Genomic DNA, 27,042 nt, shown 5'->3' on the forward strand with positions numbered 1-27,042 from the left:
TTGACTGTCATTACGTTGCAGCCAAATTCACTATGTATCCCCAGCCTTAGGATGATTTTACATGTGGAGGATTTGCTGCAGATTTTACCTGCGGATTTGCGCAGGTAAATTCTGCTACGGATTACAGTACAAGGCAAGTAGATTCGATTTTACAAATCTCATCCACATACTGCAGACATTTTACACTGTAGATTTTCAAATCTTTGATATGTCTTTAAATTAATATCTTGGGGTCTACTTTCCATAAAAGAAAGTATCCTCAGGATAAGCCATCAATATCTGATGGGTCGGATTCTGACTGCCGGGACCCCCACAATCAGCTGCTTTGAAAGGGCCACTGCAATCGGCGATTCATAGTTGAAGCAGTAAAGGAAATGAAGGGGAAGGATCACTCGTACCTGTGCTGCCGCCGCTTCAAAACAGCTGATCAGCGGGGGTCCCGGGAGTCGGACCCTGACCCATAAGCTATTGATTGCCTATGCTGAGGATAGGCCATCAATCTTTGGTGGCTGGAAAACCCCTTTAATGGTGTTATGGCACTTTGGAACATATGTAATGATCGTATGATGTCAGCAAACCAACTTTGGAAAGTTGCTCTCCAAAAGCCAGTTTGCACACTATTGTAAGCTCCGCATTGCGGCCAGCATGTAAGATATGGACACATATTTTGTATCGCAAAAGTCAGCAGAAGTTGCCAAATATATAATTAGATGTGTTTACCCAGAAGCCATATAATTAAAACCACTGACAGGTAAAATTAATGACTTTGATTATCTCATGACTTTGGCACCTGTCAAGAGGTGGGTTATATTAAGTAGCAAGTGAACAGTCAGTTCTTGAAGTTGATGGGTTGGAAGCCGGAAATGGGGAAACGTAAGGTTTTGAGCGACTTTGACAAAGGACAAATTGTGAAGGCTAGACGACTGCCTTAGAGAATCTCCAAAATGTCTTGTGGGATATTCCTAATATGTAGGGGTTAGTACCAGCCATAGTGGTCCAATGAAGGCTCATTGATGTACATGGAGAGCAAAGGCTAGCCCGTCTAGTCTGATCCCACAGAAGAGCTACTATGGCACAAATTGCTGAAAAAAGCATACCTCCAGTTACCTCATGTACTGCGCTCCTGTACGAAATGTTAATGTGCAACCTGGAAACTATAGGGACTTTGCGGGTGAGCCTTCTGACATCATAAAATCGTCTAGAATAAAGAACTGGCAATTGTCCCTGCTGCGAAACTCAGAGGCACATTTAAACTTCTGGTGCCAGCACAAACATGTTGTAGCTGAAGCTACGTTTTAATGCTGGCTATGCTAGAAAGGTGCCAGAAAACACAGTGGATTGCAGCTTGCTGCATATAGGGCGGCGTATCCACAGGCAGGTCAAAATACCCATGCTGACCACTGGCAAAAGCACCTACAATGGGCACATGAGCATCTAAACTGGACCATGGAACAATGGAAGAAGGTGGCCTAGATTGATATATAGAAGATAAAAGAGCAGGAAAATAGCAGTATAGTATCGGGTATCGGCGCCAGGCTCAGGAGGACAAGGAACGAGGCCAGGTAAGTTTGATCAAGGTGATGTTTAATTCAAACGACGACGCTTTTCTGAACCGGACTGGTCCCTTCGTCAGGTCAGTTAACAGTGTCTGCACGTGTAATGTGCACATACATGCAGTAAAAAAACGGGAACAAACCCGTGCACAGCAGTTGATTTTTCATTCAAAATCTCAGAAGCCGTTACGGGATTGAAACCTTCTGCGGCTTAAAATTTAACATCAGGTTTACTCAAACCAATACATGTTATTCACATTATTCACAACCATCTATTCATAGAGATATTTTCAACTCTTATAATATATACTGGAGTTTTGCAATAATGAATTAGCGTCCCAAAGTTTGCACCTGGTCAATATTTATTCCCATTTATAAGGTGGAAATGAAAGTATATAAGCATCTATTTAAAAAAAACAATGTTAACACTTTGCTTATTTATGTATTGTCTGTAGTGTACATGGCACTTATACTTCATTTGAATAAATTTGTGACTCGTTCCATATTGATCCTCCATATATCTCGTTTTCCATCCAAAAAGGGAAGGCGTGGGATGGAGATTTGATTATCATCACTCATATTAAATTTCTTTGTAATTAGAGTGACATAAAAGGTATAATAAACATTCATAATAATTTATAAAAATAGAAATGCAGGACTGCTAGATTGATAAATCACACCTTTACGTCATGTGGATGGCCGGGTTCATGTGCATCGCTTTCCTGGGTAAGAGATGTCACCAGGATGCACTATGAAAAGAGGAACCAGCGGAGGCAGTGTGAAGCTCTGAGCAATGTTCTGCTGGAGTCCTGGCATTTATGTGGATTGTAAATTTTACCCCTACCACCTACTTAAGCAAGACCAAGTACACCTCTTCATGGCAATGATATTCCCTAATGGCAGTGGCCTCTTTCAGCAGGATCTGCTGCTAAAGTTTTGGTGCCAATTACCACTGGACATAGATAAAATAGTTGTAAAGGATCTGCCAGGCACAACTTCTGTGTATACGCCCATAGGTAATCAGTCTGCACCTGAGTCTATGTCTCTGAGACTGACTCCATCTTCCACCACTCAGGATGGCAGGCTTAGGAGTGGGAGAGCCTATCGCAGCCTGGCCAGACGGAGCTAGCTCCCGCCCTCTGTCTATTTATACCTGCCTTTCCTGTTCCTCCTTTGCTTGTGATTCTTCTTGTGTGGTTTCCTGGCCCATCTACAGCTTCTGACTATTTGATCCTGCTCCATACTGACCCTGGCTTACTGACTACTCTCCTGCTCTGCGTTTGGTACCTCGTGCACTCCTGGTTTGACTCGGCTCGTTCACCACTCTTGTTGCTCACGGTGTTGCCGTGGGCAACTACCCCATTTCCCTTAGCTTTGTGTTCCCTTGTCTGTTTGTCTCATGCACTTACTGAGTGTAGGGACCGCCGCCCAGTTGTACCCCGTCGCCTAGGGCGGGTCATTGCAAGTAGGCAGGGACAGAGTGGCGGTTAGATTAGGGCTCACTTGTCCGTTTCCCTACCCCCATCATTACAATAGTACAGGTTTTTAAAGCTCTGCAGATCCAAGTAAATATGGTCACTGGTGTAGTTAAAGGTGCTTTATTCAGGTACTACGTGTTGCGGCTGCGAACCGGAGCCTTCGTCAAGTGGCTTGTACCCGATGAAGGCTCCAGTCCGGAGCCGCGACGCATAATACCTGAGAAAACACTTTTAACTACACCAATGACCATATTTACTTGGATCTGCAGCGTTTTGAAAACCTGTACTTGTACTATTTTATCTATATACTTTTACGGACAAACTGCCAGTACAAATCCGGAAAAGGTCGAGCAGCTGCAGAGTTGCTTTGACACTCATCCACTTTTCAGGTTATTGTGTCTGACTGGCAGAATTACATCTGTTGAGTGCTCACCTAATAGTTTGTTCCCCTTGATATACCCTTCTTGCAGAGTATTATGCTATGGATCACCGTGTCTTTTTTCTCTTTTAGTCTCCAATTACCAAACCATTTTCACAGATCTTGTCGAAATAATTCCTCACCGCTCAGAGCTGTTTTAGCGAAACAAGGGAGACACAATATTAGGCAAGTGATTTAATGTTATGGCTGTTCGGTATATATGTTGATACTGACAAGAGAATATCATCTATGTTTTTTATTCTAATATAAATACAGTGAAAGCTTCTGAAAGACCCTCTTTTTGAAAAAAAACACCCCTTTATCCAGACGAGACATTCTGCGAAAGATTTTCAGTTCCATCCTATACTATGCATACTGGTTATCATCTTTGAAAGAATTACATCTCTAGGATCATCACGGCCGATTGTTTCTGTAACACTCATATTAATGAATTGAGAATCAGCGGACATCTCTCCATTCATTATCCTCCTGGATTCGGTGCCCAGCAGCTGCCACACCAGATGGGATGGACATCAGGTGACTCACATTCTGAAGATAAGTGCGTGTCCAAGACCTGGGATCCGTATCTATCAGACATTTATGGCATATCCCGTGGATATGCCATAAATATGTCAGGTGGGAATGGCCCTATGAACAGGCTGTAAAATAAGGGCCTGTTCACATCAACGTTTAGTTTCCGTTCATCGGTTCCGTTCAACTTTTCTGTCAGAGGAACCGATGAATGGAAAGCTGATCAGAAATTATAGCTTGATTTCAATGGTAATGCTTCCTTTTCAGGTGGTTTCCGTTTGTTTCCGTTCCATAAAGTGTCAGTTTTTTTCACAGAAACAATAGCGTTGTTTTTAGATCCTGAAATAAAACTTCAAATGGAGGCAGGATAAACCTCGGCATACATGGATGGTAGCAGACGAAGCAAGGTATTACCCTATACCACTTCACAACTTTATTCTCATTGGCAGAGCATCTGCCCCGAAAGGGCACTGTCCCTTCAAAGACCCTACTAAACCCTAACCACACAAAAATCAGTTACCATAAATAATGCTATATGCATCCTGCATGCAACGCGTTCTCCCTTAACATTTAAATCTGGCGCATATTGAACCGGATGTAGCTCCACCTTCTGAGTTAAACCCTACCATTCCCTCATTTCCCATTTGGACCAATCAAGATCATCAGCCCATCTAATGCCATAAGTTCTAATAGAATAAACACCTCTTATCATACGTCAAGACATACACAATCATCGCATCCTACGTCCAGACACTCATACATCATTCCTTTTATACAACATGAGGTACGTCATCTCGTCTTACTTCCAGTCACTATTCAGGATATCTGACGTCAACGCATCACTCGTCAATGTGCATGACTCATCGTTGCCAAAGTGACTCTAAACACATATATGTTCGATGTCACTTTGAAAACGCATAAGTATATTTATACTATTGTTCTAAGGCAGTGGCCATTTTTATACAGAAATTCAAGACAAAAGCAATGGCTAATGTAATATATAGTTCAACTGTAACAAAAGTTTAGCAAATCAAACTCATTGTGAAAAATATCTATAGCCACATTTGTGGTTTATGTTATTTCTCAAATAAAATGGCTAAGCTGGGCTAATGGATCACAAGTTAGATCAAGTTGGATCACATGACAAAGGAAATAAGTGTATAATCTAGTCAAAGTACCTAAAGTAGAGACTCATTTTATTTGGACATTTTGGCTGGTTTGGTGAAAAGATATCTTCACTGAAAGAAAAAAAAGACATAAAGACAGGTCAACATTCTTTTAATTTCTTAGTCACATGTATTAGAAGAGTTGCTATGACTGTGCTACACAGAGAAAAGGTTAAATATTAACTACTTATAACTTTTATGAAGATAAAATAAAAGCCCCTGGTAAATAGATCAAGCTTACAAATTAAACACATAATACAAAAATGGAAGTAATCTGTGAAGGAATTCCCAAGGATAACAAATACCTTAAAACTTATGCAAAAAAAACCTGGGATTAATGTGTAGTACAGACATACAAATATAGATCCTAATGCAAAAAGTATGTTTCAATATAAAATTAGCAGTATAAACGCAAAGAAAGAAAAAAAAATGTATTCTATACATGCAGGACTGTTGCATTGTTTTTATATAAAGTATTTACCAATTACTTTATTCTATACTGTTTACCCACAGGAAAAAAAAACTGGTGTTCAATGAAGTTGTGACTCCAGCCCAAACTTCCTGTCCTACCCTCAGATAGCAGACTCACCTCCCCACTCTGGACACGAGGTAACCATATCTCCCAACTGTCCTGGATTCAGCGGGACAGTCCCAGATTCCAGGCTGTGTCCCGCTGTCCTGGGTGGCCAGTGGTATGTGATGTTGTCAACTGTATCTGCATCCTTCGGACGGAGATACCTTTGAACCCAATGCTGAAGCAGGGGACTGTCAGCTCCCTGCTTCAGCATTAACATCAACATATGTCTCACAGGAATAGTCAGTATAGGGGCTAGGTCACCGACAGTGCGAACTTAAACCTCCCTAAATATTGAAAATAGAAACTCCACTATACAAAGTATATACTTTATTGGACAATACAAAATACATTTAGTTAAAACAGAGACTTCAAATCAGACAACTGTATTTCAGTTGCGCAAAAAAGACATAGGAGCACATAAGTGTCAAAGGGGAAAGCTCCGGAAAAGAGGCTATATAACCAGGTCTACAATAGCAGTCCAATAGCAGTATTAAATGCAAGACAGAGTGTGAATGAGTTTACATCATATGCTACAACGTATCAGAGGTAAAGTGTATACCGTACTAATCACAGTGGAAGACGAGGTAGCTATCATTCAGTAGTAGCTCACATCTAGGAGATGCCAGTCATTAAACTTAACATCCCTAAGCCTCAAAGAAGACAGAGATTCCCAAAGTATAATTGTAGTGTCAGTTTGTTTATAATAAAAAGTTAGATAACTAACCCATATTGCTCCTATGGTCCAGTAACTCCAGAGTAGGGAGAGACCCAAACGTGCGTTTCACGTGGACGGCTTTTTCAAGGGGTGTTCTAACGTCTGTTCATAGCGCCACTTTAAATACATTGAATAATTAGATCAGCTGATGACTTAACAGCCAAATAGAGACCTGAGACGCATGGCCGTGCGTGTCAGAACTAGGCATCGCGAGAGTCCCGCATAAGACCTCTGTGACCCGACTACGCATGCGCGGCTCTGGAAACCGCGCACGCACAAAAGGGTATGATCAGAAGCTGGAGCGAAGACCAAGGATGGAACGTCCGGCACGCAAGGCACGAGGATAAGGTACAAATGAGGGAATTCTGTAAGAAGATAATTTCGATTAAAAGGATCAGACTTTGGAATATTCAGAGTAGTTTATAAGCTGCTCTAAAGAGACGCTTCAATATACAATAAAAACTTTGTCCTCCACAGAAATACAGAGTTAAATATTACCTATATTTTTGTTCGACCAGTGAAAATCGACAAATATAAAAAATTGTCGATTTTACAGAGTACTAAGTATATGTTTAAATGGACAGATGTGCACAATAATTATTTAGATGTGTACAAATAAGTGATACATTTTAAATAAATGGCAAATAATAAATAAATAGTATTACAGCAATAAATATACAGTGCAAACAATAAAAATAAATAAATAGTAATAAGATGCGGACCAAAAAAGAGGGAGGTCAGCAATGGGGTGAAGTATAGAACAGCAGAAAAACAAAAGTAATAAATAGTAAAAAGAAATAGTGTCTATGTGACAAAAATATATAAGAATCAGGACAAGATAAAGATTGTGGAAATTATCATCTAAACAGACAGTTGTGTATCATATACTGAATCCCTTTATTTATTTTACATATATAAAAAAATATGATTATATGACATTTTATCGGCATCATATAAACAGACTTTTCCAAATCCATTTAGATTCTGGTATATACGAGAATTGGAAATCCCTCATCGTAAGTCCAAAGATGTCCAGTCACGAATACAACGGTCTCAGGCATTTGAATATGCATGATCAAAAACAGGCTAAAATAAAAAACTAAACAGAAAAGAACATAATTTAATAAGCATACAGTTAAAAAATTAAGAAAGAACGGTAGAAGAGTTACAAAAATGACGCAGTGTCTCGTTCAAACCAACAGGGGCCATCGTTCCGACAGTGATAATCCATTTACACTCCCTCTGAGCCAATAATTTCTTAACATCACCACCCCTAATACCACAGAGCACTTTATCTATACCCGATGCCTTAAATGATTTTGGATCGCAGGCATGGTAGGTTTTAAAATGTCTAGGGATCGTTTTCAGGAGTGTGAGATCTTCAATTTCTTTTGCAGCGATTATGTCACGCACGTGTTTCCTAATTCTGATCCGTAGTTGTCTTGATGTCAGACCAATAAACACCTTTGAGCAACCACATGTTGCATAGTATATTACGTTTGTTGTGCTACAAGATTTGTTATTTGATCCCTTGCTGATTTTGTAAGTTTGCCCACTGTCAAAGACATGAACAGTCTAGAATTTTTAGGCTAGGTTAATTTTACCAGTGAGAGATAGATTATATTTAAAAAAAAAAGAAAATCACATAGTCAAAATTATATATATTTATTTGCATTGTGCACAGAGAAATAAGTATTTGATCCCCTTCCAACCATTAAGAGTTCAGCCTCCTCCAGAACAGTTACACGCTCCAAATCAACTTGGTGCCTGCATTAAAGACGGCTGTCTTAAATGGTCACCTGTATAAAAGACTCCTGTCCACAGACTCAATTAATCAGTCTGACTCTAACCTCTACAACAAGACCAAAGAGCTTTCTAAGGATGTCAGGGACAAGATCATAGACCTGCACAAGGTTGGAATGGGCTACAAAACCATAAGTAAGACGCTGGGTGAGAAGGAGACAACTGTTGGTGCAATAGTAAGAAAATGGAAGACATACAAAATGACTGTCAATCGACATCGATCTGGGGCTCCATGCAAAATCTCACCTCGTGGGGTATCCTTGATCCTGAGGAAGGTGAGAGCTCAGGCGAAAACTACATGGGGGGAACTTGTTAATGATCTCAAGGCAGCTGGGACCACAGTCACCAAGAAAACCATTGGTAACACATTACGCCGTAATGGATTAAAATCTTGCAGTGCCTGCAAGGTCCCCCTGCTCAAGAAGGCACATGTACAGGCCCGTCTGAAGTTTGCAAATGAACATCTGGATGATTCTGAGAGTGATTGGAAGAAGGTGCTGTGGTCAGATGAGACTAAAATTGAGCTCTTTGGCATTAACTCAACTCACCGTGTTTGGAGGAAGAGAAATGCTGCCTATGACCCAAAGAACACCGTCCTCACTGTCAAGCATGGAGGTGGAAACATTATGTTTTGGGGGTGTTTCTCTGCTAAGGGCACAGGACTACTTCACCGCATCAATGGGAGAATGGATGGAACCATGTACCACCAAATCCTGAGTGACAACCTCCTTCCCTCCACCAGGACATTAAAAATGGCTCGTGGCTGGGTCTTCCAGCAAGACAATGACCCGAAACATACAGACAAGGCAACAAAGGAGTGGCTCTAAAAGAAGCACATTAAGGTCATGGAGTGGCCTAGCCAGTCTCCAGACCTTAATCCCATCGAAAACTTATGGAGGGAGCTGAAGATCCGAGTTTCCAAGCGACAGCCTCGAAATCTTAATGATTTACAGATGATCTGCAAAGAGGAGTGGGCCAAAATTCCATCTAACATGTGTGCAAACCTCATCATCAACTACAAAAAATGTCTGACTGCTGTGCTTGCTAACAAGGGTTTTGCCACCAAGTATTAAGTCTTGTTTGCCAAAGGGACCAAATACTTATTTCTCTGTGCACAATGCAAATAAATATATATAATTTTGACAATGTGATTTTTTTTTTTTTTTATATATATATATATATATATATATATATATATATATATATAATCTATCTCTCACTGGTAAAATTAACCTAGCCTAAAAATTCTAGACTGTTCATGTCTTTGACAGTGGGCAAACTTACAAAATCAGCAAGGGATCAAATACTTATTTCCTTCACTGTATAGTACCGAATCTTGAACTCCCTTTTATCTATCAATGATTCAAAGGCAGTTGTACGGACCATATTTGTGCATGATACACAATCACCACATGGATAGCAACCCTGTCTAGGATTTTTTTATGTAAACGGATTACATTATCTTGGTACATAGTGGCTCTTCACCAACATATCTTTAAGGTTCATACTCCTTTGTGCTTTCTAGAGATGAGCGAACCGGTAAAACCGAACCCCGGTTTCGGTCCGAACATCGTGAAAAGTTCGGTTCGCAGCGAATCCGAACTTCACCGGGTTCGGCCGAACACGTTTTGACCGAACCCGGCTTATGAGTCACTAATTTTCCGGTACGCGACGTTAGGAGATAGTTACTGCGATCGGCAGTAACTGTTTCAGCACCCTGGACAGTGACTTCCGATCACAATATACATCAACGTGTAAAAAAAATAGAAGTTCCTACTTACCGATAACTCCCTGCTTCTTCCTCCAGTCTGGCCTCCCGGGATGACGATTCAGTCCAAGTGACCGCTGCAGCCAATCACAGGCCAGTCATGTCAGCCAGTCATGGGCTGAAACGTCATCCAGGGATGTCGGGCCGGATGACAAGAGAGGGACGCGTCAACAAGGCAACGGTGACACGTCCCTCTCTTGACATCCAGCTCGACATCCCTGGATGACGCGACAGTCCATGTGACCGCTGCAGTATGTGATTGGCCTGTGATTGGCTGCAGCGGTCACATTGGCTGAAACGTCATCCAGGGATGTCAAGAGGGACGCGTCACCAAGGCAACGGCCGGGAGGCCGGACTGGAGGAAGAAGCAGGAAGTTCTCGGTAAGTACGAACGGCTTTTTTTTCTTTTTACAGGTTGCTCTATATTGTGATCGGAATTCACTTCCAGGGTGCTGAAAGAGTTACTGCCGATCAGTTAACTCTTGCAGCACCCTGGACAGTGAATATTTACTGACGTCGCCTAGCAACGCTGCCGTAATGCCTGGTGCACACATGTAGCCACCCGTCATTACGGGAGCTCCATAGACTTCTATGGGCTGCCCGTGTCATTATCACGGCCACGATTTTTATGGGCTTTCTTGAATTACAGGTTCGGTCCGAACTAGTTCGGTCCGAATCGAACTTTTTCATGAAATTCGGCGAACCAGCCGAACCGAACTTATCATAAGTTCGCTCATCTCTAGTGGTGTCATCTGAGGTCTTTTTGATAGATTTTCTGCCAGAGCAGGTTCTAAATGCAGGATTGGCCAATGTTTTTCCAATATAGATCTCATCACATGCCACTGATTGTTGTATGTGGAGATGTATCGGATATTGTTGTCATCAATTTTTTTATTATTTTTTGTTTTTGGTAAATGCAAAATTGTATCACGATTTGTAGATTTTGCCCGTCTATATCCCCTCTTTATACTCCTATGACTATACCCCCTTTTCAAAAATCTCTCCCGAAGATCCCTAGATTGCTTTTAAAAATTTACGTTTGATGAACAAATATGCCTCATTCTTAGGAACTGACCAACGGGGACGGCCCTAATCATGGACTGGCTGTGGACCGAGGTGGCATGAAGCAATAAATTGACCGATGTTTTCTTCCTGAAAACATCAGTCTGAAGAGTTCTCATACTATCCACCTCAATGCTAACGTCTAGGAAGTCAACCCGATGTTTATCGAGGACATAAGTCAACCTTATGTTGAAATCATTGATATTTAGACATTGCATAAACTGTGTGAGCTGAGTCTCAGTGCCCTGCCAAATGAACAGTACATCATCGATGTATCTCATCCAGTACTGCACATGGTCGACGGCGTGAGCTCCGTCGCCATGAAAAACCTGCCTCTCCCAAAGGCCGAGAAACAGGTTTGCATACGACGGAGAACACGCCGCCCCCATGGCAGTGCCCTGTTTTTGTAAGTAACATACATCCTTAAAAACGAAAAAGTTATGTGTCAAGACATATTCCAATAATTCCACAACCAGTTCACAGATCAGGCCGCCCCAGCTGCTCATCCTCAAGAAGAGGTGCACAGCATTAATCCCATCACTATGTCGGATGCTGGTATACAGTGATTCGATGTCTGCTGTCACTAAAATCATATCAGAATCTAAAGTAACACCATCTAACCTCTTCAGAACATCAGTTGTATCTTTTACTTAGGACGGTAAACACTCCACCAAAGGTTTTAGATAGTGGTCAATGAATGAATCTGCAGATGGGATCGCAGAGTCCTCCTATCCCCGACACTACGGGGCGTCCCGGGGGATCTATCATGTTCTTATGGACCTTTAGTAGGAAGTACAGCATGGGGATTTTTGGGTATTGAACCATCAGACCGGAAAGTATGTTCTTAGGGATTATGCCTTTCTCATAGGCTATATTCAAAATCTTCAACAATTCAGCTGAGAAAGCACCCACCGGATTTTGAGTTAATTTTTGGTATGTATTTTTGTCTCTAAGTTGCATATAGGCCTCTTTTTCATATTTTTTGGTTGGCCAGATCACGATGTTTCCACCTTTGTCCACCGCCTTGTAGACCACGTCCTCATATCCTTGTAAATCTTTCAAAGCATTACGTTGATTTTTGGTTAGATTATCATATTTTTTATTTGAGGAAATACATTTAAAGTCATTTATTACCATTTTGGTAAAAATCTCCACCTGCGGACATATGGACAAAGGTGGAAACCTCACTGATCTTGGCACAACCGATTTAGGAAACCTACCTTGATCTGTAGAGATTTGCTCTTGTAAAAGATCCTCAAGAGCCTTTAGGGCTTCTTTCTCCATTGCACTATTTAGTCCCAAATCTACTCCAACTCTACTGTGCAGCTTTTTCAAAACTAGCTTGCGTGAAAAAAGATATAGATCCTTCATAGCTGCAAAAAAGTTAAAAGAGTTACTTGGGGAGAAGGTTAGTCCCTTACTGAGTACATCACATTGTATATCCGAGAGAGTGTGTTTGGATAAATTTATCACCTCTAAATTGTTCTTCGATTTCTTCCCCTGTTGGTAAGTCGAGACATCCTTACGCCTCGCTACTTGTCTCTCTCTATTTCTGCGAGGGTAAACCATTTCATGGGAGTTGGTTGCTTCATCACTCCGTTTAGTTCTTGAGTGATTATCACTAGATGTCACAGATGAGAAGGATGTAGATCTGGATATGGATATAGATCTTGATCTGGGGTTACGCCATCTATACATTCTACCCTCCTGTGAATCGTTATTATCTCTTTGAAACTTCGAGGATTTAGTAGAAACAATTTCTTTCTCCCATTTAATGAAGTCTTTATCTAAATCTTCATTCAATTTATCAAGCTCTATATTTGAAAGATCTTTTTTTAAAGTAGTTTGCAATTCCTCAATTTCTTTTTCTATCTCATTCAGGGTCGTTTGGTTGGCTTGGGATAGTAAGTGCATAAAGCCCCTAGAGCATTCAGTGGCCAGACCCTCCCATTTCATTTTAAAGGTCTCATCATCAATAGGAAAAGAGGGAAGGACCTGTACTCTAAGACCCCTTGGTATCATTCCCTTCATGAGATACTTTTCCAAAAAGGCTCTATTCCACTAGATTTTTGTTCTCATCAGCATTAGTAGAGTGAAGGAGCAGAAGGAGCTCCTCCACTTGTCGACAAGCCCCTGGTGTTACTATCCATCAGTGGTGGATTATCATTAGGGCCCAAGCCACCCGAGGGGCCTGTAAAGGATCTGCCAGGCACAGCTTCGGGGTTAACGCCCATAGATAATCAGTCTGCACCAGCTTCTATGTCTGTGAGACTGACTCCATCTTCCACCACTCAGGGTGGCAGGCTTAGGAGTGGGAGAACCTATCACAGCCTGGCCAGACGGAGCTAGCTCCCGCCCTCTGTCTATTTATACCTGCCTTTCCTGTTCCTCCTTGCTTGTGATTCTTATCGTTTGGTTTCCTGGCCCTGCTGCAGCTTCTTGTACTATTTGCCTTGCTTCATATTGACCCCGGCTTGCTGACTACTCTCCTGCTCTGCGTTTGGTACCTCGTACACTCCTGGTTTGACTCGGCTTGTTCACTACTCTCCTGCTCTGCGTTTGGCACCTCGTACTCTCCTGGTTTGACTCGGCTTGTTCACTTCTCTTGTTGCTCACGGTGTTGCCGTGGGCAACTTCCCCTTTCTCCCCCTAGCTCTGTGTACCCTTGTCTGTTTGTCTGTCGTGCACTTATTGAGCGTAGGGACCGTCGCCCAGTTGTACCCCGTCGCCTAGGGCGGGTCGTTGCAAGTAGGCAGGGACTGAGTGGCGGGTAGATTAGGGCTCACTTGTCTGTCTCCCCACCCCCGTCATTACATAATCACAAGCCCATACCTAGTCTACCCTGGTCCCTGACACCACTATGGACCCCCTTGAGACCCTGGCTCAGCAAATGCAGGGTCTCTCCCTACAGGTCCAGGCCCTGGCTCAGAGGGTCAACCAGCCTGATGCTACCATGGTAGTCCCCCTCACCTCACCTCTTGAAGCCCACCTCAAGTTGCCCGACCGGTTCTCAGGGGACCGGAAGACTTTTCTCTCCTTTCGGGAGAGCTGTAGGCTCTATTTACGTTTAAAGCCCCACTCCTCAGGTTCTGAGAGCCAGCGGGTGGGTATAATTATGTCCCGGCTCCAGGAAGGGCCCCAAGAATGGGCCTTCTCCTTGGCTCCTGACGCCCCTGAACTTTCCTCCGTTGATCTTTTCTTTTCTGCTCTCGGACTCATCTATGACGAGACTGACAAGACTGCTTTTGCCGAGAGTCAGCTGGTGACCTTACGTCAGGGTAAGAGATCTGTTGAGGAGTATTGCTCTGACTTTAGGAAGTGGTGCGTAGCTTCTCGGTGGAATGACCCTGCCTTAAGGTGCCAGTTTAGGTTGGGTCTGTCGAATGCCCTGAAAGATCTGCTAGTTAGTTATCCCTCTTCTGACTCCCTTGACCAGGTTATGGCTTTAGAAGTACGACTTGACCGACGTCTCAGGGAACGACGACTTGAACGTCTTGATGTTTTCTCCTCTGACTCCCCCATGATGCCTCCCGAGGTTCCGTTGCTTCGTTCCTCCCCGGAAGGCTCGGAGGTACCTATGCAACTCGGGGCCTCCGTGTCCCCCCAACAACGTAGAGATTTCCGCAGAAAGAATGGTCTCTGCTTCTACTGTGGGGATGACAAGCATCAAGTGAACAACTGTCCTAAGTGTAAGAATGCAGTCGGAGAAATTCCGCGCCTAAGTGATCATCGGGGAGGTCACTTGGGCGCACAGGTATTTCCCGTAAATATGAAACGTGATAAAATCTTGCTTCACTTTAAGGTCTCTTTTGGTGGTAGGTCTGCTACTGGCAGTGCCTTCGTGGATTCAGGGTCTTCTGCTAATATCATGTCTGTGGAATTTGCTATGTCTCTAGCTATGTCTTTGATTTCTTTGCCTAAACCTGTCCCGGTAGTGGGTATCGACTCCACTTCTCTTGCTAATGGTTATTTTACACAGCATGCCCCTGTTTTTGAACTCCTTGTTGGCTCCATTCATTTGGAGCAGTGTTCTGTACTGTTAATGCAGGGATTATTGTCCGATTTGGTTTTAGGCCTTCCCTGGTTGCAGTTGCATAATCCCACATTTGAATGGAATTTTGGGGACCTTACCAAGTGGGGTAATGAATGCTTGACGTCATGTTTTTCTGTTAATTCTATTTCTCCCCCTGAGGAGGTGAACACACTACCTGAGTTTGTTCAGGACTTCGCCGATGTTTTCTCTAAGGAGGCCTCCGAAGTGTTACCTCCTCATAGAGAATATGATTGCGCAATCAATTTGGTACCAGGAGCTAAGCTCCCTAAGGGTAGGATATTTAATCTCTCTTGTCCCGAACGTGAAGCCATGAGAGAGTATATCCAGGAATGCCTGGCCAAGGGTTACATTCGCCCCTCTACTTCTCTGGTAGGTGCTGGCTTCTTCTTCGTAGGGAAGAAGGATGGTGGTCTTAGGCCATGCATTGACTACCGAAACTTGAATAAGGTCACTGTGAGGAACCAGTATCCCCTTCCTCTGATTCCTGATCTCTTAATCAGGTTCAGGGGGCCCAATGGTTCTCTAAGTTTGATCTACGGGGGGCGTATAACCTTATCCGCATCAAAGAGGGGGAAGAGTGGAAGACTGCGTTTAACACGCCCGAAGGTCATTTCGAATACCTCGTGTTGCCCTTTGGGTTGTGTAATGCTCCCGCGGTCTTCCAGAATTTCATAAATGAGATTTTAAGAGATTACCTGGGGGTATTTCTTGTAGTGTACCTTGATGACATACTTGTGTTTTCCAAGGACTGGTCCTCCCACATTGAGCATGTCAGGAAGGTCCTCCAGGTCCTTCGGGAAAACAAACTGTTTGCGAAGACCGAAAAATGTGTGTTTGGGGTGCAGGAGATACAATTTTTGGGTCAAATCCTCACTCCTCATGAATTCCGCATGGACCCCGCCAAGGTCCAGGCTGTGGCGGAATGGGTACAACCTGCCTCCCTGAAGGTGTTACAGTGCTTCTTGGGGTTCGCTAATTATTACAGGAGGTTTATTGCTAACTTCTCGGTCATCGCTAAGCCTCTTACGGATCTCACTCGCAAAGGTGCTGATCTCCTCCACTGGCCTCCTGAGGCTGTCCCGGCTTTTGAGGTCCTTAAGAAGTGCTTTATCTCGGCCCCGGTGCTGGTTCAGCCCAAACCAAATCGAGCCATTTATCGTGGAGGTTGACGCGTCCGAGGTGGGAGTGGGGGCTGTCTTGTCCCAGGATACCAGGTCCCTCACCCATCTCCGTCCCTGTGCCTACTTCTCCAGGAAGTTTTCACCCACTGAGAGTAACTATGATATTGGAAACCGCGAACTATTAGCCATTAAATGGGCATTTGAAGAGTGGCGCCACTTCTTGGAGGGGGCTAGGCACCAGGTAACGGTCCTTACCGACCACAAGAATCTGGTTTTCCTAGAATCTGCCCGGAGGCTAAACCCGAGACAAGCTCGTTGGGCGTTATTTTTTACCAGATTCAACTTTGTGGTTACCTATAGGGCTGGGTCTAAAAATGTTAAGACTGATGCACTGTCACGTAGCTTCATGGCCAGCCCTCCTTCGGAGGAAGATCCTGCTTTTATTTTGCCTCCAGGTATAATCATTTCCGCTATTGATTCTGATTTAGTCTCTGAAATTGCGGCTGATCAAGGTTCAGCTCCCGGGAGCCTTCCTGAGAACAAGCTGTTTGTTCCCCTGCAATTCCGGCTAAGGGTACTTAGGGAAAATCATGACTCTGCACTATCTGGCCATCCAGGCATCCTGGGTACCAAGCACCTCATTGCCAGAAACTATTGGTGGCCTGGGTTGCCTAAAGACGTTAAGGCCTACGTCGCCGCTTGTGAAGTTTGTGCTAGGTCCAAGACTCCCATGTTCTTTGCCCATTCCCCAGAGACCTTGGACACATATCTCCATGGATTTTATCACCGATTTGCCTCCATCTCAAGGCAAGTCGGTGGTGTGGGTTGTAGTAGACCGCTTCAGTAAGATGTGCCATTTTGTGCCCCTCAAGAAACTACCCAATGCTAAGACGTTAGCTACCTTGTTTGTCAAACACATCCTGCGTCTCCATGGTGTCTCTGTCAATATTGTTTCTGATAGAGGGGTACAATTTGTTTCATTGTTTTGGAGAGCCTTCTGTAAAAAGTTGGAGATTGATCTGTCCTTTTCCTCTGCCTTCCATCCTGAAACTAATAGCCAAACTGAGAGGACTAATCAGTCTCTAGAACAGGGGTGGGCAAACTTTTTGACTCGCGGGCCACAATGGGTTCTAAAATTTGACAGAGGGGCCGGGCCAGGAGCATTTGGAGGGAGTGTTTGGGCCGGATATACTAAAGCATTAAATGTAGTGTGTGCAAACCTCATAGCACAGTAAGAACACTACAACCCAATTTATTAACTGTCTTTCAAATGTGAAAAATAGCCCTTATCAGTTAATAAATTTGTCTCAAGGAATATGCAAGATATGGCATTTACATACTATTTCGCAGATACTGGGAGGAGGAAATGTAAATAGATTAAAATAACATACGCACTGTGATTTATCAAGAAAAAAGTTCTGTTGACTCTGTAAATTAGCTGCCAACCTCTGAGCAGTAGCCGCCCGTTCTTGTGTTGACTGCTTGCTAGCATAGTTTGCATGCTTCGTGGCAAAGTGACGGCTGATATTGTACTCTTTGAAAACCGAAGGGCTTAATGGTGACGTGAAACGAAGTGAAAATTAAAGAGAAATACGCGCCACATTAACCCCTTAATGACCGGGCCATTTTGCACGTTAATGACCAAGGATTATTTTTTGTTTTTTCACGGTCGCATTCCAAGAGTCGTAACTTTTTTTTTATTACGTCGACATAGCCGTATAAGGGCTTGTTTTTTGCGGGACGAGTTGTATTTTGTAATTGTACCATTTTTAGATGCTTACAATATATTGATTAACTTTTATTAACTTTATTTTAGGAGAGAATTGAAAATAAGCAGCTATTCCAGCATTCATTTTCACGTTATAAATTTACACCGTTTACTATGCAGCGTAAATAACATGTTACCTTTATTCTATGGGTCGGCACGATTACGGGGATACCAAATATGTAAAGGTTTTATATGTTTTCCTATGTTTGCACAATAAAAACCCTTTTAGAAAAAAATTACTTGTTTTTGCATCGCCGCGTTCCAAGAGCCGTCATTTTTTTATTTTTCCGTCGATGTGACCGTATGTGGGCTTGATTTTTGCGGGCCAATGCGTAGTTTTCATTAGTACTATTTTGGGGTACATAGGACTTATAGATTAACTTTTATTTTATTTTTTATGGGGGGAATGGGAGAAAAGAGAGAATTTTGCCGTTGTTTTTTGCGTTTTCTTTGGACGCCGTTCATCCGGCGGTTTAATTAATGTGTTCATTTTATTGGTCAAGTTGTTACGATCGCGGGGATACCATATATGTGTATGTGTGATTTGTTTTGACCGTTTTATTAAATAAAACCACTTTTTGGGGCAAAAAAAGTAGTTTTATTTGACTTTGACTGTAATTTTTTTTATTTTTTTTTTCACAAACTTTATTTAACGGTTTTACTTTTTTTTTTTTAGTCCCACCAGGGGACTTCACTATGCGATGTGCCGATCGCATATATAATGCTTTGGTATACTTCGTATACCAAAGCATTATTGCCTGTCAGTGTAAAACTGACAGGCAACCTGTTAGGTCATGCCTCTGGCATCGCCTAACAGGCAGATGCTGAAGACAGACCTGGGGGTCTTTGTTAGACCCCCGGCTGTCATGGAAACCCGACGGCGACCCGCGATTTGTTTGCGGGGGCGCCGATCGGGAGACAGAGGGAGTTCCCCCCTCTGTCAAACACATTAAATGCCGCTGTCACTGTTGACAGCGGCATTTAATGGGTTAAACTGCCGGAATCGGCGCGTGCTTCGATTCCGGCAGTTGCAGCAGGAGCCAGGCTGTGTATAACAGCCGTGCTCCTGCCGCTGATCGCGTGGGTAAACTGTCAGTACCCGCGCGATCACAGGACGGATATATCCGTCCTCCTGCGCGAACTAGCAGCTGCTGAGGACGGATATATCTTGGACAAGTTCGGCGGGCCGGATTAAAAAGCCTAACGGGCCGTATGTGGCCCGCGGGCCGTAGTTTGCCCATGTCTGCTCTAGAACAATATTTAAGGTGTTTTATCTCTCACTGTCAATATGATTGGGTCTCATTCATTCCCTTCGCCGAATTTTCCCTTAATAACCGGGTCAGTAACTCGTCAGGGGTCTCCCCCTTTTTCTGTAATTTTGGGTTTAATCCACGGTTCTCTTCCGTTTCACCTGGTAGTTCCAACAATCCCGAGGTAGAGGTCGTTCATCGAGAACTGTGCACAGTTTGGGCTCAGGTTCAGAAGAACCTAGAGGCGTCCCAGAGAATACAAAAAACTCAGGCAGATAGAAAACGTTCTGCTAACCCCTTGTTTATGGTCGGGGATCTGGTGTGGCTATCGTCTAAAAATTTGCACCTTAAGGTCCCGTCCAAGAAGTTTTCTCCCCGGTTTATAGGGCCGTACAAGGTCATTGAAGTCCTCAATCCTGTCTCCTTCCGACTGGAGTTGCCCCAATCTTTTCGAGTACACGACGTGTTCCATGCCTCCCTCTTTAAACGCTGCTCCCCGTCCTTGGCTCCCTAGAGGAAACCTCCGGTCCCTGTTCTCACCCCTGAGGGGGCAGAATTCGAGGTGGCCAAGATTGTGGACAGCAGGATGGTCCAAGGCTCCCTCCAGTACCTGGTCCATTGGAGAGGATACGGACCTGAGGAGAGGACTTGGGTACCCGCTCGGGATGTTCACGCTGGGATATTGGTCAGGAGGTTTCACCTTCATTTCCCCAGTAAACCAGGTCCACTTAGAAAGGGTCCGGTGGCCCCTCATAAAAGGGGGGTACTGTAAAGGATCTGCCAGGCACAGCTTAGGGGTTAACGCCCATAGATAATCAGTCTGCACCTCCTTATATGTCTGTGAGACTGACTCCATCTTCCACCACTCAGGGTGGCAGGCTTAGGAGTGGGAGAACCTATCACAGCCTGGCCAGACGGAGCTAGCTCCCGACCTCTGTCTATTTATACCTGCCTTTCCTGTTCCTCCTTTGCTTGTGATTCTTCTCGTTTGGTTTCCTGGCCCTGCTGCAGCTTCTTGTACTATTGTCCTTGCTTCATATTGACCCCGGCTTGCTAACTACTCTCCTGCTCTGCGTTTGGTACCTCGTACACTCCTGGTTTGACTCGGCTTGTTCACTACTCTCCTGCTCTGCGTTTGGCACCTCGTACTCTCCTGGTTTGACTCGGCTTGTTCACTTCTCTTGTTGCTCACGGTGTTGCCATGGGCAACTGCCCCTTTCTCCCCCTAGCTCTGTGTACCCTTGTCTGTTTGTCTGTCGTGCACTTATTGAGCATAGGGACCATCGCCCAGTTGTACCCCGTCGCCTAGGGCGGGTCGTTGCAAGTAGGCAGGGACTAAGTGGCGGGTAGATTAGGGCTCACTTGTCTGTCTCCCCACCCCCGTCATTACAGGGCCCATGGCAGACCGATCCACACATGATCGCACGGCCCCTCTCATGCCCCGTGTGGCGTCGCTCGCACCGGAGGGGGCCCCGGTGCTAGCGGCAGCCACATTCACACATCAATGAAAAGTTACTATAGTAACTGGGGCCTATGTGATAAACTACACGGGCCCCTGTTACTATAGTAACTGACAGTATTTACCCCTTCTCTTCCTGGAGTGCATCGGAGGTTCTGACGTCACAGCACTGTGCGCAGCGCATAACGTCACTTCATGGAGTGAGGACCAGCGGCCGAAGAAGAGGTAATTTTATTGTTTTGCTGATGGGTTGGGATCAGATACCCGGGACCCCCGCCAATAAGCTGTTTTGAAGGGGTTGTCATACGAGCGCTACTTCCCCTTCATTCCGGTCACTTTCTCACACTGAATCGCCGACACGGACGTGTCAGCGATTCAGTGTGAGAAAGTGAGGGAAATGAAGGGGAAGCAGCACTCGTACGAGCGGCTGCAACCCCTTCAAAACAGCTGATTGGCGGGGGTCCCGGGTGTCTAACCCCAACCTATCAGCTATTGATGGCCTATACTGAGGATAGGCCATCAATGTTTAGGGACTGGACAACCTTTAAAGCCTACCATGTGTTAGGCTTAGATACAGGGCCCCAGCTTATACTGCATAAGAATACTGTCTGCTGGACCCTGTATCTAAGCCTACATTAGGCTTAGATACAGGGTCCAACAAACAGTATCACACATGCACATGGGCCCTGTATCTAGGGCCCTGTATCTAAGGCCCTGTTCACATCACTGCTGCCCTTCCGTTGAGAGGTTCCGTCTGGTTAACCCCTCAACGGAAAGGCAAATGCAAACCTTAGCTTCCGTTTGCATCACAATTGATCTCAATGGTGATGGAAACTTTGCTAAAGATTTCTGGTTTGGTGGGATATTCATTGTATCTATAGGGGGCTGTGTGTAAGGCTCTCTACAGCGGGGGTATGTGTGATATCTACAGGGGGCTGTGTGTGGCACTATGTGTAGAGGGGTGTAATATCCACAGGGGCTGTGTGTGGCACTATGTACAGGGGGCTGTATGTGGCACTATGTACAGGCGGCTGTGTGGGGCGCTATCTATTGGGGGTGTGTAATATCTACAGGGGCTGTGTGTGGCACTATGTACAGGGGGCTGTGTGTGGCACTATGTACAGGGGGCTGTGTTGCACTATCTATGGGGTGGGTGTAATATCTACAGGGGCTGTGTGTGGCACTATGTACAGGGGCTGTGTGTGGCACTATGTACAGGAGCAGTGTGTGGCACTATGTACAGGGGGCTGTGTGTGGCACTATGTACAGGGGGCTGTGTGTGGCGCTATCTATGGGGGGTGTGTAATATCTACAGGGGCTGTGTGTGGCACTATGTACAGGGGCTGTGTGTGGCACTATGTACAGGGTGCTGTGTGTGGCACTATGTACAGTGGGGCTGTGTGTGGCACTATGTACAGGGGGCTGTGTGTATGTGGTGTTTTACAGTGTGTGGTATTATTATATTCAGGCGCGCAGTGTTTGGTGCTATTATATTTAGTGGCACAGTATGTGGCACCATGATAACTTTATTTTCATTTATAGGTGTGGAAATGTTGGAAAAGTGAGGAATCGAAGACATCTGAGTGGCAAATTCTGTAGAAATCAGTCATGGCCGGGAGAAGTCGTCATGTGCTCTGGACCGGATGGAGAAGAAAAGAGGAAGAAAACGACTAGAATCTGAGACGTCGTCACATCTGAGTCACTAGACTTATAGAGAATCTGTCACCTCTCCTGACATTTTTATTATAGGAAATCCTTGTATTTCACAAAAAGTATTTCTGCAGTCCAGGACTGATAGACAATTCCCCTTGTCAGGAGGATGTGTCCCTGCACAGTGTGATACTGTCAGTATGTAGGGACACTGCCCTGTGACAAGGGGAATCTGTAACACCCATTTGTTAATGCTTGCCCAAAAAGGTAGTGTTAAAAATAGTTTCGGCATGGCAGGGCGGCGGTGTGCAAGGGGGGCCCAAGTTTGGGTAACAGCCCAGGGCCCATCGTCTACTTAATCCGCCACTGCTATCCATATATGGACAGTGATGTCAGGGGCTACTGCAGAGTGTTACCGACATTCTGGCTAGGGATTCCGCTCCTAGAGGGAATACCCCTGACGTCACTGTCCATATATGTTTGGGAGATTGTGTTCAGTTCTGCATAGAAACGGGAGCTGCTTAGTATGTAACATGTAGTATGCTCGGCATGCGCATTAGGCATCCCAGGATGCTACACACACTATGGTCTGAAAATATCTTGTGCAGTTGTATCTCTTGTCGATTCACACACATATTATTATGCAATAGCAAAAGAATATAAGTCGGCACTGCTGCAATCAATAGTCCTCCGGGCGTTTGGCAGAACACTGCCCAGGCGGCGTGTGTCAAGGGAGGTGCCGGCTCGGCAAGGAAAGTTAATAAATATCACAATGAATGAAGACAGAAGTGGAGCCGCACTCACCCAACCTCTGACGTTTTCATATGCTTTATTGCTCAATGAGAAGTGGGGGGAGACGGAGCTGCAATGAGTTAATAGTCCAAAATAATCTGACTTCCTTTTCAGCGATGAAATTGAAGCAACTTACTTTTTATTTTAGCTAATGAGGAGTTTCATGCATATTTATGTAGCCCCACCTTTGACTCCTGTCTAGCCATAATAAGTAAAGTAGTTGATTGACACTGTATTATGTTAAACCGCAAGACGAAAAACATTTCATGATGTATAATGCATCTTTCTTTACAATATTAAATTATTAAATTACTTAGAATGTGTTAATAAAAACGTCATGTTTTCCTCAGCAGGCAATAATTTTTTATACTTGTTGCAAAAGGCATATTCAGGAATAGGGTTTTTTCTTCAAAATGTAATTTCTACAAAGTACTGCAAACCTGGAAAAAATATATATTATAATTACAGATTTTTTGGGCTTGAAATATCCCAGCCATCCTATGTTCGTTCAGTGGGACAGTCCCGGATTACGGGACAAAGACGTCAGTGGCTCCTCCAGGAGCGGAATCCCTGGCCAGTCCGTTGTCGATGCTCTGGCCAAGGATTCCGGCATCTTAAAGCCCCTAACATCACTGTTCATTTATAGAAGTGACATCAGGGGCTCCTCCTGGAGTGAATCCCTGGCCATAGCATTGCCGACAATTCCGCTTCTAGAGGGAGCCCTTGACATAACTGAACATATATGGACAGTGACGTCAGGGGCTTCACCAAGAGCGGAATCCCCGGCCAGAGCACTGCCGATGCTCTGGCTGGGGATTCCACTTCTAGAGAGAGCCCCTGACATAGCTGTCCATATATGGACATTGACATCAGGGGCTTCACCAGCAGCGGAATCCCTAACCAGAGTATTGCCGATGCTCTGGCTGGGGATTCCATTTCTAGGGAGAGCCTCTGACATAATTGTCCATATATGGACAGTGACGTCGGGGGCTTCTCCAGGAGCGGAATCCCTGGCCGGGGTGTTGCCGATACTCTGGCCGGGCATTTTGCTCCTGGAGGGAGCCCATGACATCACTGTAGTGACGTCAGTGGCTCCCTCCAGGAGCGGAATCCCCAGCCAGAGCTTTGCTGATGCTCTGGCCGGGGATTCCGCTCCTGGAGAAATTCCTGATGTCCCTATCCATATATGGACAGAGACGTCAGGGGCTTCTCCTGGAGTGGAATCCCCTGCCAGAGCTTCGGCAATGTTGTGACCGGTGACTCTGCTCCAGGAGGAGCCCCTGACGTCGCTGTCAATATATGGAAAGTGAAGTCAGGGGCTCCTCCAGGAGCGGGAGCCCCAATGGCGCTATCTACAGGGGGGAGTTAGCGCTATCTACAGGGGCACTTTGGCACTATATGAGCACTATCTACAGGGGACACTGTGGCGTTATCTACATGGGAACTGTGTGTGGCGCTATCTACATGGCTACTATATATGTGGGCACAGGCACTTTATATTTGGGCACTACGGCACTATAAATATATGGGACACAGTGGAACTATATATATGGTGGCACTATATATATGGGAGCACTGTGGCACCATGGGCACTGTGACAGTGGGCACTGTGGCACTCTGTGGGCCCTGTGGTAGTATGGGAGCACTGGCACTATCTATGTGGTCAGTATTTACAGTGGTCACTGTGGCGCTATCTACTGTGGCATTGTGGCACTATGGGGCATTTTACTGTATGGGGGCATCTTTGTAGAAATTATACTGTATGGGGGCATCTGTGTGGCCATTATACTGTATGGGTGAAGCTATGGGGGCATTATAACTGTATAGGGGCATTTGTGTTGGCTTTATAGCATATGAGGGCATCTATGGGGGCATTATACTGTATGGGGAATTATGCTGTAAGGGGGAATGATACTGTGTGGGAGGCACTATGGGTTATTATACGGTGTGGGGGGCAGCTATAGTGGCATTATACTGTGTGGGGGTTCTATGGGGGCATTATATGGTGGGAAAGCACTATGGGAGCATGATACTGTGTGGGCTGAAAGGGGGGGTGTATGGACGGGAATTGGGCAGGGTTAGAGGTATGGCTTAAAATTAAAAAAAGGTTGTCCCTATTTGTGATTCTTGAAAGTTGGGAGGTATGCTGTAATGCAATTTTTTTTAAATTTATATATAGGTTACTTTGATCAAAAGTATCTTATTGTAATGCAAGACATATAAATATAATAAACATGAAGGAATCATGGTGGGTACAAACATTTTTTTTCTAATAGCTGAAGTATATGATCCATGTGGAAGTTTAATTGCTCATTTAAAATTTTCAAATACTATACATTTTCATTATTTTTAAATAAAATACCAAGAAAGTCATAAACAAAGTTATACAACTGTCAGGTGACAATAATTATTCTATGAAAACTTTCCAATTCCTCATGAAACGGGGAATGATTTTACAGTTAATAGATTCAGCCATATAAGCACAGTGGAACATATGACAAACATTTAGAGTAGCTCCATGGGTAAACCATGGATTAATGATCAAAGCAAAAGGAAAATTGTGTATTGTGGCTGAAAATAACAATTATTTACAAGTTACTTATTAGCTTACATAAATAACATGTTTTGCAAAAAGTTCAGATATTGCAAATTAACCACCATTTATCTCTGCTATTAATCTAGATATTTTAGTGGTTGTAATCTATTGGCACAATGTGTGGCAGCTTGTGGGTTACTCTATTACCTTGTTACTTTGCTACTTTTTTTGGGGGGGAGGGGGGCACAGTATGGTAGTATTATTTATTTTAATACATCAGAGAAAACCTGGAAAGAGGATTTATCAGGAAGTCTTCGACGGCCGAAACTGGGTTTTTCTCCATTTAGAAGAAGGGTGAATTTATTCGCCCATGTCAGAGTGTATGCGTCAGAAATTAGCAAAATCCCTTAACAAGTATATTTTGTTAGACGATTATGTAGCAACTCCCAGATATTTGCTTTTGTGTGCACATAAGGCAGTAATATGCGGCCAATGTATGTATCTCATTGGGGTTCACAGAATGGGAAGTAAACAGTATTTCTAAGAACTAATAAGTAGGCTTTTACATTTACAAAATATCCATAAGTGTATCCCTACTTTAGAACTGGAAGCTGAATTAAATTTAGTCCGTGCTCAAATGCAAAAAATGTTATTAAGCAATTATACTGAAACTGCATAGAGAGAACAGACAAAAAAGTATGAACTGGGAGATAGAATATGAAAGAGATTAAGAGATAAAGTAAAAAAATATATATCTTAAAAATCATATAGATGTCCTGTGGGGTATGTGGATATGAATATATATAATTTTGACTATGTGATTTTATTTTCTTTTTTTTATATAATCTATCTCTCACTGGTAAAATTAACCTAGCCTAAAAATTCTAGAGTGTTCATGACTTTGACAGTGGGCAAACTTACAAAATCAGCAAGGGATCAAATACTTATTTCCTTCACAGTATATATATATATATATATATATATATATATATATATATATATATATATATATATATAGGAAGCAACAGCAGCATGGAGGAAATTAGACAGCAGCAATGAGTAGTGTAGCTGTAAATCCAACACTGGGGGGAAATAAAACACTTACTATAACCTGCAGTAGTGTGTATCTCTCTGCCTCTCTCTTACTATGCTCCTACCCCCTCTCTACTCTTCATAGACTTCTATAAGCAGCTGTAGCCTTATCCTTCAGTGAGTTGGTAGTCCGAGTCTTTAGGAGACGGATTTAGCAGTAAGTTCAGAGTGAGTGAACGGGTGGGGGGAGGGGGTAGACTGAGAAGTGATGGCATTTTTCTCTAATAAGATATATTACAAAGTTTCTCT

This window comes from Rhinoderma darwinii, chromosome 4 (assembly GCF_050947455.1).
Source record: "Rhinoderma darwinii isolate aRhiDar2 chromosome 4, aRhiDar2.hap1, whole genome shotgun sequence".
NCBI classification, from domain to species: domain Eukaryota; kingdom Metazoa; phylum Chordata; class Amphibia; order Anura; family Rhinodermatidae; genus Rhinoderma; species Rhinoderma darwinii.